General features: G+C 35.6%; 1 protein-coding gene across 8 annotated transcripts in view; it reads left to right on the top strand.

Annotated features, from left to right (window-relative positions):
• The window catches only part of LOC145241981 (protocadherin gamma-A11-like), a 771,034-nt gene that overhangs the window by 577,462 nt on the left and 178,697 nt on the right, over positions 1 to 14,875 (top strand). For 3 of the 8 annotated variants that reach the window (XR_013862631.1, XR_013862630.1, XR_013862629.1), the window contains exon 3: positions 8,451 to 8,559. The exons of the other annotated variants lie outside the window; for them this stretch is intronic. The gene's annotated coding sequence lies outside the window, so the exon portion shown is untranslated. The remainder of the gene's footprint in view (positions 1 to 8,450; positions 8,560 to 14,875) is intronic. 8 annotated transcript variants of the gene reach the window in all.

Genomic DNA, 14,875 nt, shown 5'->3' with positions numbered 1-14,875 from the left:
CTTCTCTCCCTCATCACCATGGTCCTGGATATGACCTTAAACTATATCCAGTGGTGAGGCCCCAGCTTGTGGGCTTTGGGGAGTGTGGAGCCACCCTTTAATTACCATTGCTCCCAGGTCCACTCTGACCCGGAGTGGTAGTACCTGTTAGGGTTCTAACTATGGGTTAAATAGAAACCGACTTGAAAACAACAAATATATTTTATTAAAAAGTTTTTCTTCAAAATCTTTGGATTCGGCATTAAATAACCCGAAAATAACCAACCAACCCTCACCACCAATATGAATGTCCGCATCCTATCTCGTAATATGACCCCCCTCGGCTATAAAACAGGTTGGTTCTTAGACCACACTTGCGTAAATGCACATGTTAATGCTTGCGTATGCCGAGAAACAAAACACCAAAAAAGGAAATTATCTGTGCAAGAAAGAACCATGAAACGAACCATTTAACTTGTTTAGAATCTACAGTTGACTTATACACAGGTAATACCTAAAATGACGCAATTTTTGGTCTTAGAATGCACATCGACTTTATATATGTATATATTAGTAGTGATTTAAAAAAAAAAAAATGAAACTTTGGTGTCATCAGCAAGAACCAACACCAAAACATTTAGCATTCCAGCCGCGTTTCGTCGTGTTTGACTTATCGATAAATAAAAAAAAGATTTAGAATTAAACCACTTCAAACTATGAATTTGCGCATGCACAAATAATAAAAATATGTCGGCACGTTGAAATGAACATTTTGCATTTCAACTTGCCGACATATTTTTGTACACGTTATTCATCCATCCAAACAAAGATTTTATTCGTTGTAAACTATCCTTGGTGTATGATTACTATTTCGTGTTAATTTCAATGTTATGTGACCAGTAGTTTAAGAGTTTATCAGTTAAATATTTACACACACACACATATACATACAACTATAGAAAAACAATGTGATTTATTTAATGTTAAATCGCAAGAGGAAAAACTGCTTCTATTTTGGGGTAGCTTAATAAATGACATAAGATTAGTCTTATCTGTTCTATAACATGTGTCGGTCAGCGCTAACTTTATTCGGATTTAACTGGCTTTCTCCAAAGGAGGAAGTTTCATGGGAGTATGAAATTCACAAGCGGTTCCCAGTCGCATGTAGGTTTGAAAACACTTTTTAAAGATTTTGTCAAGCTAGTCTAATGGTTATTGTACTTGACTCACTGTCTTTAGGTTTTGGGTTCGATCTCAGCTCGAGTATTTTTTATTTTTTTTACTTACAAGAAGTGAATTGTTTAAAAAAATCTAATACCTGCATGTACATGTCTCAATTTCTTTCCGTTTTTTTTTTTGTTTTTTTTTTTTACTTTTACGGCATATCAACCTTTTTATGATTTTCAATGCAGAAATCCAATAAAAGGCTTCTTTTTTGAGATTATTTTATTCTAGAATACAAAAGGATTGTTTTATCTGTTTCACAATGCGGCTACGAAATAAAAGTCTGCTCTAGTTTGTTTTACGGTATATCAACCATTTTTTTTGTTTGTTTTTTTTTTGTTATTTAACGTTGAAGTACAATGAAACGCTTTTCTCGTTTGTACTTTTTGAAAAAGCCGCGGGCAATGATTTTGAAGGCTCACTGCATTTTGATAGATTTTAATTTTCTGCTTGAATTAAGCCACAGTTTGAACAAACCTTTTTATTATTTTCGTTTTATTTATTCTCTCGTCATTTTTCTTTTTAAATTGTAATGTGATTTGTGAATACCTTTACATCGATATTCACGCATATATTGCAGCTGCTGCTGCCACTGCAATAGCCTGCTGTATCTCACCTGATTCTGATGTTTGCTGTTTTAAGGCGTTCTTTGCATACATGATGGATTTACTGAATCTTATTTATGTAATAATAAGAAGAAAAAGAAAGACCGAGGAGAGAAAGCACTAACCAGACCGCCACCAGATGGTGCAAAAAGTACTGTGACCTTGGGGAAGGTTACTGCCACCAAATTCCAGTAACAATTATTGGTCACTATAAATCAATGGTGAACGGCTATTGCGATATTACACACTGATTTGCAAAGTGGTGAGTACTGGAAATCTGGGGAGACTTGTTGTCACTCAGACTCCAAAGACCATCACAGATTGTTCTCAAAGAGAAATGTTTGATGATGGCCTATGTAAAAACTCCTAGTGAGTTAATAATAATTCTAACCCAGATAGAGTATTGTTTTGAAGGAGTTAAATCGATTACATGTTAGTGTTCTTAATAGTATGCTGTAACGATCTATAAGAAATAACTGACAGACCAATGTGAAATATTAATTTTGTAAGAAGAAAGCTATCGATGACAAAAAAAATGATAAAGACATTAAACTTGCTTTATATATTAGACTAGCCAGCCGCCTGGCGTACAATATGCTTAAACATGATATTTTAATTTGTTGCAGACTGCGTATGTATTATTATAGAATTAATCCTCTATTGAATATAGAATTACGAGGAATAATTTGCCCCGTGGACTAATTCGCAAAAAAAATAAAATTATAAAAATAATAATGATAATGTCGTCCATCAAATTCCGTCTGCGTTTATTTACAATATCATGTCAGTTAATATTTGGGCTTGATGATAAATGCCCTGGAAAAGTCACTTCTGATTAATGTTTAGTTTTAAAATATGGAAATGAAAAAATGATTTGCGGCGATTTTAAATGATACCTCTTCTTTTTATTGTAAATTGAACTCATTAATAAGAACACATTAAAATAAAATGGTTACGTACACCTGGGCTTAAACGAGGGATCATTCAATCTGTAGTCGAATGCTCTGCCACTGAGCTATATCTCCAGATGACAATACATCTGTTTTGTTTTTCTTAAGAAGAAATGATTTGCTGAGATTTTATTATTTCCCTTGGTTGGTGTAATGTAAAATATTCCCCTGTAAAAACTTTTATTCTTTATCTATAAGAGAGAAAAAACAGATTTTTCAATTTTCAATACTTATCGGATGAATTTTTGTACAAAATATATCTAAGAACACTGCCAGACATATAAATTACCTTTGTATGAAATTTGCAAAAGATAGGCTCAGCCGTTTTGGAACCTATGAGGAATATGCAGCCGTAGCCGAGATTGAACTCACAACACAATTTTGTAGTATAATTCAAATCTTGTCGGTAGCTGAATACTTGATGCTTCACCAGGGTTATCAAGACTATTTTTTTTTTTTATTGTAACGCCATACTAGATAGTCTACCCACGGTTTAAGAGAGGCCCATCTATCTTCGAGAGAAGGATAGACCGCACCAGTTTCCCAACCGTGTATTTTACCTTATGCTACATTCAGCGCCTCACTTTCCAAAATGGTCACCCATATGGTACTGGCTAGGCTCAACGTTGCTTAATCGGTGATCTGATGAGAACAAAGTGATTGTGCCACACTTTTTCCCACGAGGAAGGAACACACACACAAAGTGACTTTTATATAAGAGTATAGATGTACCGGGCGGAACAATATATTTTCCACCCCAAAGAAAACAACACTACAGCTTTATTTAAAAAATCTTATTGGAAAAATTAATTCAGGTAACTTGATTATGTAGTAGAGCTGACATCTATTCAATGTAGCCGCCTTCAGCCTCAATCACTGCCTCGATACAAGTATAGAACTAGGAACATGCTTTTTCCACAAACGCTGGTGGGAGCTCGGCGAATACTTGGTGGATAGCGATGATCAGGCTGATTTTGGTGCTATTGGAGGTTATGTTGGTGATGTTCTCAACATATAACCAAACGAAGTAGTCTAGTGGGCTCAGGTCAGGAAAGAATGGGGCGGGGGGGTCAGTGAGAGAAGGGTACAAAGTTGTGGCACTCCTTCTGAAGCCAAGATTGGGTCTCTTTGGACTTGTGAGCCGGCGCCAAGTCTTTCTGCCACACCCAGAGTCTGACAGTAGCCATCTAATTGCTCCAGGGCATCATCACACTCTTCAGCACATCCAGGTACACTTTGGCGTTGACTTTAAAACCGACTATGAAAACGTGAGGTGGCATGATGTGGCCCTCACTTGAAACCACACCAAAGACAATAACCGTGGCCAGAAACTTTGTTTTCATCACCCTGGGCACATCCCTGTTATTCATGACAATTCAGCGATGTATTTTGAGGGTGCTGGCAGTGGTCTTGTTGTCATACCTTGGATCAGTAGAGAGCATGAGTTGTACAGTGGCGCATCTCCGATCTCGCTTGCTGAACATTGTGTCACTTTCAGACACAATAGAAGGCTCCTATCGCTCTTGGGATTTGTATACAACTGGCCAATTAGTAGATGGTCTGCAACAGAAAAAGAAAACCGGTTTTCATCAAACGGAAATGGAATCATGTCTTTTCTGGGGCGAAAATGTTATCATTCCACCCTGTAAACATAGATAACAGAAACTGAAAATCCGAATTTACTTTGCATCTTTTGACAATCGACTTTCTAGTGATTTTTCTTTAGTGGATTATATAACAAGGATGGAATACTGCTGCCATATCTGGGCAGGAGCTGCTAAAAACAGCCTATCCTGCCTTAACAGAGTACAAAATAGACTTCGTGGCTTAGTGGGGGATGCCCTTTTCTCTACCCTGCAACCTCTCTCCCACAGAAGAGACGTTGCGAGCCTATCCTTGTTTTATCGTTATTTCCATGGCAGGTGCTCGTCCGAACTTCAATCTCTGTCCCCCCCCTCGCCAATCTTTCACGAAAAACACCCGTCTAGCTGAATCCACTGTGAAAAATTTCCCCCACTCTTTATCTGTGCCTAAATCAAAACGCGGATTCCATGAACAAAGCTTCTTTCTTAGAACTGAACGCCTGTGGAACTCTGTTCCGTCTGCCTGCTTCCCACCGGACGACAACTTGGATGTGTTCAAGTCCAACGTTAACAAATTCCTAATGAACCGCCCTCTTAAGTAAAAACTTCATCAAATCTCCACACTAACGTAATGTACTTTCAATAACCCTTATCCCTGAGTGGCTTCCGGGCCTTGATAAGCAAAAAAGACTTTATATTGCTTAGCTTTTATTTATGCTCCTTTTTCTATGTACAATGGGTTTCCTTATGGAGGCTACACTACTGTACAAAAGCACAGGAGTACTCGCTTGTTGAAATCAAGTTTACTCTTCACCGTTTTCTGATCAGCTCACCAGATTTATCAAAATCTGTTTTACAGATATTTTTTTTAAGAACAAAACACTACTTTTACAAAATAAAATTGTTAGCGGACCTGAAGAATCTTGCCCCCCTGCTATTTATTTTCGGGGTTTTTTTTTCTTTAATTTTTCAGCAGGTTATTATTGAATGGACATTAGTCTACCAGATTATCAAAAAAAAAATAAATAAATAAATAAAAATAAAAAGTCAAGATTTAAATAGTTGTAGGTGTGCTCAGTTTCTAATCCAACTTTCTAGTAAATCGATCACTCATTTTAGAATCACTCAATGTTTTTAGGCCAAATTTTGCGAATTTAGCCTTTTTTAAGTAGTTCAGCCATTTTTTTAGATAATTTTAAAAAGTGAAATTCAAAAAAGGCTAAACTACTTATAAAAAAGACTAAATTCGTGAAGTTTGGCCTAAAAAGATCGAGTGGTTCTGAAATGGGTGATCAATTTCCTAAAACGTTGCATTGGAAATTAAGCACCCCTACCTATTTAAATATTGATTTTTTTTCGTTTTGTTTTTGATAATCTAGTAGATTAGTGTCCATTTGATAACACTCCACTGTAAAAACTGAAAAAAAAAAAAAGGCCAAAAAAAAAATGGGGTGGGGGCAAGATTTTTAAGGTCCACCAATTTTTTATTTACTGATTGTTCATTTTATATCAAGGCCCGGGAGTCACTCGAGAATATTTCGTCTGATTCTAATGTTCTTCCCATACATGCTAGATTTGCTAAGGCTGCGGGTAGGGTCAGTTACATGATTTGTTTATTTAAGTTGTCTCATCATAGGCTGAGCCGATTCAGTAGTCTTTGAATTGGGAGGCTTTTTTTTTTTCTTTTTTTTTTATTGCGATTGGTCTCCTCAAAATTGCATTTATCTTAGAAGGATACCATCTACTTAACAAACTCCATCTTTATTTCTTCTTTTGCCCACTAAGCTTCCACTACCATTTAGAAACTGATCAGCTTGTTTTTAGTTTTGAACAAACCAGAAAAACAGTGGGCAGTTTATTGTTCAGAGAAGATTAGGAGAGTTTATTTAAAAATGTTTCTTTACTCTTGTTCAACTCAAGGCATGTTGCCACTTGAGTGTAACGGGCTACTATTTGGGACCATGTCTCCCGGAGACTATGTGACAAAATGAGCAGGATGTCTGGTCACATTAAATTTAAACTTTTGCATGTTAGTAAAGCCAGGAAAGCAGGGAAGGAATTTCAAAGTCGAACAGTCCAAGGAAAGAAGCTCTTATAATAGAAGGCTTTCTGGCATCTAGGAACCTCTACAATGAAGGGGTGGGATTTGGCTGCTAGACGGATTTGTGGGGTGTATGGACATCGAGAGGGTACAAGTGTTATGAGTGGGTCTGAGGACATTGTATTAACGTTACAGAAATGCACCATTAAATTTTTTTTTTTTTACTGATTGTTCATTTTTTTATAAAGGCCTGCGACTACTCGAGGATAAGAGTTCAAGATATTTTCAGTTAGGCGATAATTCTCACCCAGAGAAGATTATAAACAATGGACAGTATCGGCAGAGGGTTATTTAGGCCAGCTCAACAAGTATTTGTTTATATTAGACTTGAAGATGGTCATGTTGCTGTCGATTGGGAAGCAGATTCATGATATCTTGTTTAGCAGATATGTTCTAGGAAAGAAACTTTGTTCATCGAAGTTCTGTTTGGGTTTTGGTACCGAGAGAAAGAGAGAGGAGAGAGAACTGCTTCTTTTAATAATTACTTTCCAACTTTTCATAAATCACAACCTGTCAAAACAACTCTGCCTTGAATATCAAATGTGCATTCCATTTGCTAACCTGTATTTTGCATTATCGCATTAATTTATGAATATTTTTTAAAAAATTTTCAACATGAGGAAACTTCAGAGCGGAAATTTTAGTTTTAACTTTTTTTGTAACTTCCATATCTCTTGCTAAGTCTTAAAGAGAGAGGGAGAGAGAAATAGAGGAGGATTTTTGCTTTGATTGTAGACAAGTTCTTGCTGTGCTGTTTTACAGGAGATGATGCATGGATGGTAGATAAATCAAGCATTTACCATGACCAGAACGATAGAGAATATACAGAGCTTAGCAACATTTATTCCATGTAAAAGACTAATGGTTCGAAATCTTGATATGTTGATGCAGGCAAAACAACTTGTTAAGACCGTGCACCAGCATCACAGCAAAATTATATAGAAAACTATATTACCCGTGACTCGTTGGGTCAGTATATGTTATATCTAGCTACGATATTGACGGTGTGAGACTCTAAGACAGCAGTCCCTGTCATGGATGTGCGTCAGAAGCAGAGGTGCGTTATTTAATTTCTAGCAAATGTGCATTGAGAATGCTAGTTACTATGTAGATTTATATTTTTTGAACTTTGTTTTCAACGTGATGAAACTTCATAGAAATTTTAGTTTAAACTGTTTTTTTACTAACTGACATATCTCTTGTTAAATCTTGTTTAAAAAGAAAAAGAAAGTTGTCAACAAAGAGAAAAATAAATTTACGATTTATAAAGTGTATAAAAACCTTTGTGTTTGCCTTTGGTCAGTGTTTTTTTATCAAGACCCAGAGCCACCACTCGAAAATAAGGGTTCGAGATATCGTCAGTTAGACGATTAAAAACAATGGGCAGTATCGGTAAAGGATTACTTAAGGAGAATTGCTTATCCAAGAGGACAAATCAGCATGTATTTGTTTGCATTAGACTTGAATATGATCATGTTGTAGTTAGTTGGGAAGCAGATTCGTGGTATTTTGTTCAGCAGATATGATGTTCTAGTAAAGAAACGTTGTTCATCAGTTCCATTTAGCTTTTGGTACAGAGGGAGCGAGAGAGAAATAGAGAGAGAGAGAGAGAGAGAACTGTTTATTTCAACAATTACCAACTTTTCATAAATCACAACCTGTCAAAACAACTCTGCCTTGAATATCAAATGTACATTCCATTTGCTAACCTGTATTTTGCATTATCGCATTAATTTATGAATATTTTTTTAAAACTCTGTTTTCAATATGATGAAACTTCAGAGTGGAAATTTTAGTTTTAACTTTTTTTTTTTTTTTTTTACTAACTGACGTATCTTTGTTAAATCTTGTTTGAAAAGAAAAAGAAAGTTTTCAACGCAGAGAAAAATAAATTTACGCCCTATAAAGTGTATAAAAACCTTTTTGTTTATCTTTGGTCAGTGTTGACTCGACACAAGTCTTGTGCCTCCTCGAATTTACACGTCTTTACTTTTATTTTCTACCGTAGAGATATCAAGTTGTGGTTTGGATGGATGAATGAATGAATAGACGAAAGACTGTCACTTCCATTGGTGCAGGAAAACAGAATTCATGGACAGGGAAAAATGCAAAGAATCGTGAGTAAAATAAAACTATAAACAGTGTAAATGAATTTCTTTTGATTTTGTTGAGGTAGTAATCCTGTTACAACAATCGGCTTCTAAAATCACATTTTTGAAGTTTTTTACTCAAAAGTCATCGCTTATCAAAGCTCGAAAGCCACTCGAGGATATGGGTTAGTGAGTCGCGGGTGGTTGCGATGAAAATTGGGTAAAATTTCATTTAAGAGAACGACTCAACAAGAACTTTCTTAGATTGAACTTGAAAACCACCATGTTGTAATCAATTGGAACACAGTCTCACAGTAAAGTCCTACAAGTGTACAGTTCTAGGAGAAAAATATTGTTTATGAAATTGGCGTTTAGTTTTTAGAAAGTAGGGGAAATCGTTGACAGTGGTTGTAGCTAGACGAGTTTTTGTTGGGAATGTTTTGAGGAGAGGCAGAGATTGAAGCTCAGTTGAGCACTTGCCGTGAAAATAATAGAGCAGATATAGACTTACGACATTTCTTTCTGTGAGAAAAAGGTTGCAAGGAGAAGAGAAGGATATCTCCTATTATATTTTGAGCCAGTTTGAACTTTAAAAACGACCATGTTATAGTCAGCTGAGAAGCGGCCCTATGATATTGTGTTCCACAGACGAGCAGTTCTAGGAGAGAAGCTTTGCTCATGGGATTTTCTTTTAGTTTTAGGTACAAACAGAGAGCAAAAGAAATTGTTGCCAGCACTCGTGCTAGGCGAGTGTTTGCTGTGAATGTTTTACATGGAAGGGGAGCATAGTTTGAAGCTCAGCCGAGCACCTGTCATGAAAATAACAATAGACTCGCTATGTCTCTTCTGTAAGAAATGAGTAGCAAAGAGAAGACCTCCTCCACTAGATTTCAAAGCCAATTTTGAACTCTGTCAAGACAGGAACGGGTGCTCTGAGCAGCTTTGTCTTTTTGGTTCAGTTAGGTTAGAAGGACCCTAGAAAATAAGCAAAACTAAAGAGACGGCTTTGGATTTACACTGGTTGAGTTTCAACGTACGGTGCATCTGTAGATAAACAAATAAGAAAGCAGAGTTGTTTGTTTTTTCACAAGATCGATTTTTAATATTGTCTGTACTCTAAAACATCTCTTTTGTTTAGATAATGTTTTGGGGGTCCTTAAAACTTATTTGATTCGACTCTTCTATTTTTTTTATGCGATTTTAACTATTTTAAAGAAATTGTAAATCTGCTCATCACTCAAATCTAGCCATGATGATTAAAGTTAAGTATACGTCCTTGGCAATCAGTCTGACAGGTTGAGCAACTATGGCATCCAGCTTCCCTGTTCTATTGGGCTGAGGAATAGCTTTGTGCAATCTTAGGAGGTCTACCCTCCCAGGTTTTACTTTCTCACTTTGATAAGAAGGAGTTAGTTTATTGCTTACCACCTGAGCTACTCCTGCCGAAGAATGCTAAAAGGCCATTCAGCTATTATTGCTGACTCTTGTATGCTGACCTTTCTTCTACACTGTCTATCATAAAGTGTCCTTATAATTTTGTCCATTTCCTTCATCCCCCAATCAATATTCGTCCTCATTTCAACAATCGATTTCATTAACGATTATCCTCAAGTGGCTTCTGTAACTTCATAAGAGAAGAGAAGCAAACTCCCCAAAATATATGTCTTATCACATGCATCAGTACGACTGCAGCAGCCGTTAACTCAACTGAAAAACAAATATAGATCAAACGTTTTCATCTACACAACTCAGCACAAACAATACCTACGATACGACCCGACATGGTACCAAGCACTTCTGTCGACATGACTCGACATGGTACCATGAAAATTAACTCTAATTTCAAATATCAATTCTGCCTTCTTATCTCCAAGTTCATATAAGTGTCATATTAATTGCAGCTAGCGGGACCTGTGCTGCGACCCAACATGTTACCAAGCATTTCTGTTGACACGACCCAACATGGTACCAAACACTTCCATTGATACGACCCAGCATGAGTCCGTCGACACAACCTGACATGTTCTTGAACAACTCTGTCAACATGACCAGATATGATGTGAACAATTCCGTTGATACAACCTGGTACAGTCGGGAAAATTATGTTGGCATGATCCTGAACAACTCCGTTGAGATGACCCGACATAATACTTTTTTGTTTTATTTTACTTCAGTCGAAGTTCTCAGAGATCAAGGGGACCACAACCTGGGGCTAACACTTGAACTCTATATGAGATACATAAATATTCGAATGTTCCATCAAAGTTCTTTATCTCTCAAAAACTGAGTTAGTAAAGAAATTGAGAACATAATTTTCCTCTTCCCAATTAACCATTTTTATATGTTGTAGTATATCTTTCATGTTGGTCTCATGGTCTTACTGGATTCCAGGACAAGAATTTATCTAGTCTGGTGGAGTATCCAGCTTTGTGCTATTACTTAAGGTAATATCACTAGGAGAAGGTACACCATTCCTCAGAAAAGCTGTGGGGTAGCCATAGTGAGGAGATCTTATTTGGGCAGCGAATACAAAATGTGATTTTGAATATTTGGTCAGGGTTTACTTCTATGGAAAAAGTATCCTCATGCCAGGTTGTTCTAACAAACCCTTGTACAGAGAGACCTTAGACACTCGAGGACAGTGTCTAATAGGCATTCAAGTTCTCTCCAGTAGGCATTCAAGTTCTCCGAATACCAGAGTAACTTTGGCAGTTACTCACTAAACGACTCATTATTCGCCATGTCTAGACCTAAGACATTGACACACAAGTCTTGAATGCTTCTGTGCATGCCTGTCACAACTTCTGGCCTTGATAGTAAATCAGTAGTTAAAAATACCAATAAAGAAAACGAATGCGGTTAAATAATGGTATTTGAAGTTTGAACATTATAATATTGTATATAATAGTGACGGAAATGTTATTCAAAAGTGAAAACAGACGGACAGAGCCCCTTATAAAGATGCCTAGATGCATCTTAAGCATTTTTATCTGCTAAACATAAAATCCAAGATCTTATCTGATCTGTCCACACTCATGAAATATGGAATGTGTACAGATTGCTATCATTGTCCTCATTAACAGAGAAAAACATAACATATTCCATCTCCCCATAAACAGGAAATATATTTTTGCAACAATAATTTTGCTGAGGTGATTTCTTATCGAAACAAAAGGATTCACGTGATGCAATCAATTTCAATTTCAAATACCAATTCTGCCTCCTTATCTCTCTCTATATATATATCTAGTTTATATAAGTGTAATATTAATTGCAACTAGCAGGACCTGTGGAATTTCCACAGCGGACTCTTTCATATGTAATATATTGATGTTGATGTTGGCATTCTGTGGATGTTCAGTGTAAATAGAGAAACCTTAATATTATTGTAGCTCTTTTGTTAAAACTGCAAAAGTATTTATCTAAGCGTCAAGCGTAGCTCAATCATAAAATACGCTTAAATATGATATTTTAATTCATGCAGATGTCGTATATACTATTATAGTCAATTTTCTACCGATTTGTATATATTCTAAAGTTGTGATTTCAAAAATAAAAGAATATATCCATATGACTTGGGAGCATTAGCTTCAATCAAAACCGAAACCAAAACTTATGAAGAAAAAAAGCAAAATATATATATATATATATATATATATATATATATATATATATATACATATATGATGAAAATAAAGGAAATAGTATTCTGACAAAATAGAGAAATAAAAAGGAACAAACCGTATTATGTGTTCATCAACGTTTCGTCTTTATTTCGAGACTTCCTCTGGATGAATGAGATTAAGAAATAAAAAATACCAGTACAAATATTTGAAAATGTTTCACGTGCACAGTGTGATGCAGTTCTATTTCAGAAAAACGGAAAAAGACGTTGGAAATTCAAAAAGGAGGGGGGAAAGCTGACTCTGTTAAAGAGAGGGAAATTTTAGTGACGTCATATAGTCGTTAATGTAGTTTTAAAAATATGAAACGCAGTTAATATTCTTACTGGAAAAAAAAGATATATCTGTTGAAATTCAAATATAGGTTTGTAACAGAAATGAAATGAGTGTTTTTTTATGTTATTTATTGATTGAGATTATGTGTTAATTATTACAAACAACCCCTGAGTCAGAGTGGACCTGGAAGCAATGGTAATTAAAGGATGGCTCCACATTCCCCAAAGCCCGCAAGCTGAGGCCTCACCACTGGATATAGTTTAAGGTCATATCCAGGACCTACCAATTTCGGTTTTTAGCATTTGATTATAGGGTAGTGTGTATCAGATATATTTATTTTCCTTCTATTTTTTTATTTTATTATAATTATTTATGTCTTGTGTTTTTATATTTAATTTCAATATTATAGTATTCATTATTTTTTGGAGCTCTCTGGTAAATGTTTCCGTTGTTAGAATTTACGTTCAATTGCAATTCAAAATCTGTTATATGATTGATTGGACTTTGGGCTTACCTATTAATTTGACATATTCACAAAAGGATGAGTTACCTCTATAGAAAACACAACAAAATAAGAGAAAGTAAAAATCAGCTGAACATTTATTTGACTGATGAAAATATTAACCTGTAGGAGGGAATAGCAATGAATCTGATTGATTAGCCATCTAGAATGAACACTAATATATATATATATATATAAGAAATTTATTACTGTGAGTCCAGAATGAGTTTACATATTTTTTCCGCTAGAGGAAAATCCTCAAAAAGAAGAGGAAATATCCAACTAGCATCGTTAGAATTCATAGCTGAAACAATATGTAAACTCATTCTGGACTCACAGTAATAAATTTCCTATATACTGCTCTGGCTACACATTGAGCACTCTAGTCCGGTTTTTTCACCACTGGTAAATATATATATATATATATATATATATAACCTCCAGTAATATGTGTGTAGTTTAATTGCCATAAATATATTTTAATAGCTTACTACCTAGCTCTATTTACGTATTGAGCACTTTTGAAGTAAATGCTGAAAACTGATGTGTAAAATATATCACTTTATAACACTTTATATGGATACATAACATTTAATTTATAAAATTTACTATGCCTGTCTGTCTGTCATTCTCCATATTTTCAAATTCTATCTCACGTGAGTTTTTCTCACTCTGACATTGATATTAAAAGCCTACTTTTTTATTTTAAAATTTATTAAAACAAAGTTATTGATATGCCAGCAACTACATGAAGGCTAACTAATTTGCATACTGTGTGTGGGAAAGAGTAAATTTTATCATCCTGAAGGAGTCCCCTAAAAATGGGGAGGACATGCAATAAAATTCTGTTTTTAACTTAGAAAAAATGCCAGAGAAACGTATGGAATGCTTCAGACTGCTTTTGGACCATCTTTCACGAATCAAGCATGGGTTCTTGAGTGGCATAAGAGATTCAAGGAAGGCAGGGAGTCTGCGAGGGATAATGAAAGCTGCGGGAGGAGTCAGGAAGTCAGAACACCAGAGTTGATTAGCCAAATAAAGAATTTCATAGATAAGGACCATCGTGTGTCAATAGAAACAATAAGTGTACAGTTTGATGTCAGTGTGGGAACTGTACACACACAATTATTCGTGAGGAACTGAAGATGCGGAAGATTTGCACGAATGCACAAGTTCATAATTCCATCCTTGTCACAAACTATTTGACCAAAATAGGCATCAAGACAGTTCTTGCATCTTTCCTTAACATCTCTGTCCAGACCTTGCTCCCTGTGACTTTTGGTTATTCCCTAAGCTCAAGGAAAACCTTAGAGGCCATCGTTATGAGACAATTGAGCAGATGAAAGAGGTTGTGACAAGAGTCACTGACACGCTCAAACAAGAAGACTTTCATGAGTTTTTGGAACGTGCATTGCAGCCGGAGGAGATTACTTCAAAGGGGAATAGAGCTTTATGTGTGTATTATCAATAAAAATTGCCCATGAAAAAGAAGTTTGGAAACTTATTGAAGGCACCTCGTATATATATATATATATATATATATATATGTACACACACACACACACACACACACACATTGATCATAGAACAGAAAATGAAATAACAAAGTTGTTCTGTATTTTCGAAAAACTTCTAATAAGTTTTTCTTGATGAAACAAGTGTTTAGCTTAATTCTATCATTCGAAATGCTTGCTTATTTTATGGTTCATGAATTTCGCGAAAATATCCGTTGAGAGAATCTCGTTTTCTATACAAAGGATATCATTGTCGATATCGGAGGAGAAATCCTGGAGTATTGGATAGACTCGCTGTCACTTAGCCTCTCATTGCAAAATAAAGCGTTCACAGAAGATTGGAAATCTCTAAAAATAAATTGTAATAT

The sequence above is a fragment of the Euprymna scolopes genome, chromosome 21 (assembly GCF_053919585.1).
Source record: "Euprymna scolopes isolate OS-2025 chromosome 21, ASM5391958v1, whole genome shotgun sequence".
Lineage (NCBI taxonomy): Eukaryota > Metazoa > Mollusca > Cephalopoda > Sepiida > Sepiolidae > Euprymna > Euprymna scolopes.
This window is presented reverse-complemented; position numbering and strand designations above follow the sequence as displayed.